We start from the raw sequence: 6,000 nt of genomic DNA on the forward strand, positions 1-6,000 counted from the left end.
AATAGCTAAAAGCGCATAATCATTTTTTTTTTATTGAATAGAGCAAAAGGTAAACCAAAGGTACAAAGCATATTATACTAGATTTCAATAATCACACATTTCCAATAAATTTCTTAAATAACAAGCAAGAGATAAAAAGTTAAAAAAGATATACAAAGATAAAAGGGAGGTTCATCGAGATAGAAAAAATCAGCCTACTGCATCAATGAAATCTCCAGGACATTATGTACAAAATATGCAATTTATAAAGTGCATCTGCAAAAACGTGCAAAACTGCAATAAAGTGCTAGTGCAAGAGTGCCAGAAGAACAGAAAAGTACTAGTACTATCTTAAAAAGTGCATAGTGCAATCTGATATAAAAAAGTGCTAGTAAGTGCAGATGTCCCTGGAAAAAAAGAACAATAGACAAAACCATCAGATTCACCGATAAAAAGGCTATTAAAAAAAAATCATCTGCTCTCAATTTTCTTCACGAATCATCCTCTCTTAATTACTTCTAGAGTCTCAAAATATTACCAGTTCCTCTCAAATCTCCCAATGGTTCCCACTCTACCAGCATAAGCCTTTTCAAAAAAACTTGTTCTCCCCATTTTGTTGAACCATTTTAAGTGTGATGGAATCTCGCCGGACTTCCAGTTTTGAATTATTAAGGAATGAGCAACTGCACAAGATATAAATATAAATACTTCTTTTGCTTTATTAAGCCCGCTCCTATCTTTGCATATACCGAACAGGGCTACTTCTGCTGTTGGTAGAAGAGATTTCCCAATAGCCTGTTCGATATCGGCAAATTTTTCCTTTCCAAAAACTTTCTAGCTGATTGCAAGTAAAAACAAGCATTTACAATGCAATGGTTTCGCCTTTGGAAAAGTTAGAGCTATTGGCATTGTAAATGACAAACTTTGTATTTATGTGTTGGTTTTGTCATTTACATTGCCATTAGCTTAATCTCTCGCAATGTGAGACCTATTGTACCCTACGAACGAGCTCAGCAGACAGCAATTACTACCACACACACACAGAGCCACACACACACACAGAGCCACACACACACAGAGACACACACAGAGACACACACACACCCAGAGACACACACACACACCCAGACCCCCCCACACACACACCCACCCAGAGCCCCCCACACACACCCACCCAGAGCCACACACACACACCCACACCCAGAGCCCCACACACACACACACACACACACACCCAGAGCCCCACACACACACACACACACCCAGAGTCCCACACACACACACACCCACCCAGAGCCCCACACACACACACCCACCCAGAGCCCCACACACACACACACACCCAGAGCCCCACACACACACACCCACCCAGAGCCCCACACCCACACCCACCCAGAGCCCCACACACACACACCCACCCAGAGGCAGGGCAGCCCACATCTCACTTCTTGCTGTTTGAACAATATATTTGGGGACTAAGAGTGTATTGCTACGTTCTCCCTACCTCTCTTCACAGAAAAATCTAGGACTAACACAAAAACACACAAAATCTTTCACTCTGAGGAAAGGCAAGTAACCATACCATATACATTGCTAATCCACGGTTTCTGAGGAAAAAGCAACGGCCAGCCACCCCGTTATTGTCATCTACCACGCACTGAAAAATACTTAGCCAACAATTGCTTTTCCATCAAAACCTGAACAGGAATGAGACTTATAGGCAAAGACACAGAAACTCGATCCATAAAGAATGGTAGAATACCTTGGTGGTACCCATGTCCCCATTCTGTAGGCTCTTGTGGGTGAAAGCAGTATGCGATGAAGGGAGCTCACCCAAAGCCCCTCTACGTTGTAGGTGGGTATATTTTTTTAATTGTGTATTTTTTGATTGGATCTGGCTTGTGAATTAACTAGAGGTGTCTCCAGACCAGGTCTAAAAGGCCTAGCACTGATGCAGGGAGTAAGTAGCCAGAGCGAAAAGCAGAGGTGCCCAACATTGGTTTATGAAGGCCAAAGCCACTGTAGATTTCCAGGATAACCATCGACTTTATCATTTCATGCAGGTAATGCACAGCAACCAGAGTGACCAACTAACTCCAGGCCATGTCACACAGGTTCCAGTCCTAGGCTTTAATGTATCAGCCAAATGCATTCTGGGTGTCGTAGTTGTTCCTATTTAAATAATTAGACAAACTTAACTGATTACTATGATTTGTAGGGAAACAGTTCAGGACTTGAAACAGTTTGTGTGATGTACCGGAGTGAGGCCTCCCCCCCCCCGAACCAAACGCACAGCGACTGACCCGTCTATTTATTTATGAATCAGAAAGGAAATCAGAGGCGGAGGGAAGCGGACAGTTTGAGGATGTGGTGTGAAGAGGCGGGAGGAGAAATACACACTCACAATTTCCTACGAACCTCGCATTTCCTTTGCGGAAAACGGTGTTATAATGAACACGCGTTTCCGTGTGTAAGAACCTTCAGCCCCCCAAGATTTCACAACCCCGTCCTGTCCAGCCCGCAAACAGAAGCACAACAGTGACTGCGCCCCTCTTTACCAACAGACCACGTGCCATCCATGACGCCTGCACCAGTCACTCACCCACCCTCCCCGGGGCTTCATTTGTGAAAGAGTAAGTGCAGGGCCCGAAGTTTTGCTCAGAAGCTCGTGGCCAGCGCAGGAGTCCGGGCCTCATAACACTGTTCATTCTGGGACTGCTCGAATTGTCACATCGTTCGGACCGTGTGGCACCTGCAGCCACCCCTGCCGCGCCACCAGGGGCAGATCCGGGCCCAGCTTCAGCACATACAACCCTAGCAAGAGCAGCCCCCAGCTTTAGGGTGACCTGGCGTCCCGGTTTGTCCGGGTGGGTCCCGCTTTCCAACAGATATTTCAGTATATCCCGGTTTTTACTGTGGGTCAGCTGAAAACAGTGAGACACTTTTTCAGGTGTTCCAAAACAGGGCTGGTTAGCAGCTGTTATAAGTAAGCACTTTTATTAACGGGTCTGAGGCCGATTTTAAAAATTACCTTTTATTTATTTGTCTAGTGCCCCTACTGCGTTGATGAGGGCTGTTATTCTTTGCCACTTCGCTGTGTAAAATTGTAGTCCTTCCTCAATTTTTGCTAAATGTCCCGGTTTTTGGGTAAAAAGATCTGGTCGCCCTACCCACCTCCCAAATGAGTCAGACCCCGTTCATGTCCTCTGCTCGCACTAAAAGGAAGTATCCTGCCCCCTCCATCATCAGCGAAAGTCTCTGTCCCCACCCGGCAGTGACGTCACTGCCAAGTCACCCCGTGTTTTGTCACCTTGGGTCAGTCGCAGCTTGTCAGCCAACACCCCACCTTAACCCCGCGCATAGATGGATTTCTAAGCCCACACCTATATTTGTGAATGCGAGGCGAAAACAGGTCACGTGACTCAGTGGACTGACGCATCAGCTGAGAACCCATGGTCAGGGGGTACCACAGATTTTCATTGATGGGAAAAATAAGCACCACTAATTAGGTTAACGGTAGCTAGCGCCATGACGCATCCTGCTGGACGTGCGCTTTACAAATAGGTATATTATGCGGCTGGCTAAAAAGCCTGGACTGGCTACAGGTGTCTGTCATGCCTGAAGCTAAACTGACAGCTCAGGAATGACGCCCCCCCCAAATCACAGACAGGAAGGAGCCTGTCTCAGGGGAGCAGAGACAGCCCCTGCTAACTCTCCCAGAGGGGACGCACCTCCCAATCAGACTCCATCTCCCACAATCCCTTGCTCTGCGAGGACTGCGCCCCCTCTGCAGGGACAACCTCGGCCCCTCCAGCAGCTTACAGCCCCTGCCTTGACCCCCCCCCCAAAGCTGGCGCTCTCTGCATCTCCACCCCTCAGCCCTGCACGCCCCTCACCTCCGGGTGCTGCTCCTCTGGAGAATGAGAATGGAGAATGCAGAATGAGGAGGGGGGACACGGAGGAAGGCAGGACCACACGGAGAGCGGGAGGGGGGAGAGCGGGAGGGGGACTGCGGGAGGAGGGACACGGAGGAAGGCAGGACAGCAGCAAGCACGGCCCGGCCGGACCAGATTCGGGGGCGTTCCCGGCTTTTGGCTGACGTAGCATGACGTAGCCAAAAGCCAAAAATTCTCGGGAACGCCCCCGAATCTGGTCCGGCCATGACGGACGCCTCTCTGTTCCAATGGCTAGCCTTCATTTATGGAGCTAGCCAATGAAACAGAGGGCGGATTCCAGAGCAACATACTGTAACTCATTAGATTTCTCCTGCGCAAAAGCTGCTTGCGCAGCTTTTTTGCAGCCGAAACCTAAAAAGGGATGTCGGGACAATCCGGGGAACTATAGGCCGATAAGCCTGATTGACTTGACACAAAAGGTGGCGGGGAAGGCGATCCTGGGGAGGACTCTACACTGGGTGGACGAAAACCATATCCTGTCTGATTTTCAGGCGGGATTCCGCTCAGGAACAGGGACCATCGAACAGGTCTTCAGACTGATGCTACTGCATTGGAAGGTGTTGGTGCTGGGCAAAGGCAGTCTCTATCTGGCCTTCATTGACTTGAATACTGCCTTTGACCTGGTTCCCAGGGAGGAACTCTGGAGGGTTCTGCAGAGTCTTGGGTTGCCCCCTTACATTCTGTCGCTCCTCATCAAACTCCATACAGATAACTATGCCCAGGTGCGCTGGGGCCAGAATGGGGAAAAGACCGACAGGATACCGATTTGCAGGGGCGTCCGACAGGGATGTGTGCTGGCTCCCACACTATTTTCCTTGTACGTAAATGGTGTGGTAGAGCACCTGCTTCAAGAACCAGCAGATGCACCCTCCCTGGGGGGCGTAAGGATCCCTACCCTACTGTTTGCAGACGACATCCTCCTCATTGCCAAGACTCCCCAGGGTCTCCAGAAGCTTTTGAACCATTTCCAGGAATTTTGTTCGGCAAGGGGTTTGGTGATCAATGTAGACAAGACTAAATACCTGATAATGCACCCACCACGGAAACTAGGTCGTGCTCCAGTTTTGAACTCTGTCTCCCTCGAGAAAGTCTCTGAGTTTGACTATTTGGAATACGCATGAGCGATGCTATGAGCTGGACACCCCATATTAACAAGATGGTTCTTAGCCACAAAAGGGTGGGGGGCGCGCTTCTAAGGGAGTATCGCGCCTCATCAAAACAGTCTGTGGCACCCGCAATTGACATTTACAAAGCAAGAGGAGTCACTACAGCGTTATACGGGGCGGAGCTATGGGGCCTTTGCAACTTGGAGGCTCTATCCAAGTCGGAGAACAAATTTTTGAAAGACCTACTGGCTCTCCCCTTGAGCACCCCCACAGTTCCGGTGCTTTTGGACTTGGGCTGCAAATCGATCAAGGTTCAGGCTCGCCTCCGGCCACTGCTTCTATGGGCCCGTTTGTGGAGGGTCCCAGAACTGAAATCATATACCAATGGGCTGTCAGAGGTGATGGGAATGGGGGGCTGGTACAAGATTAAGTGGTTAAGGGATATCAAAAACCTCTTGGGGGAACTGGGTTTGGGGGCTTCTTGGTTACAAAATCTTCTCCACCCATGGCTATCCTGAAAAAACTGTATTGGGAATGGGTCTCCTCGCAACTTATTGGTAATTCCCGTCACTGCAATTCCACCGCAGCTTTTCTAAGAATTAAGGACGTGGTGGCCTACGAACCCTATCTGGATTTGATTACCATGCCAACTGACAGGGCTCTTTACTTTAAGTTTAGAGTAGGTACTCTTCCGATAGGGGATCTCCTTTCAAGATTGATAATGCCTGTGCAGTTCTCGCCTTTTTGTGCCCTTTGTTCCACAAGGCCCGAGACGGTGGCACATATCCTTTTTGAGTGCCCCGACTATTCTCGACCAAGGAGGTGTTGGCTTAAACCTCTCTGCAGACTATTAGGGACACGCCAGCACATGGTGGCGTTACGTATTTTACTAACTAACACTTTCCCCCCTATAGTCTGTGGTGTTTCAAAATTTTTAAAATGGGCATGGTTGATTCGCT

The sequence above is a fragment of the Lissotriton vulgaris genome, chromosome 3_2 (assembly GCF_964263255.1).
Source record: "Lissotriton vulgaris chromosome 3_2, aLisVul1.2, whole genome shotgun sequence".
Lineage (NCBI taxonomy): Eukaryota > Metazoa > Chordata > Amphibia > Caudata > Salamandridae > Lissotriton > Lissotriton vulgaris.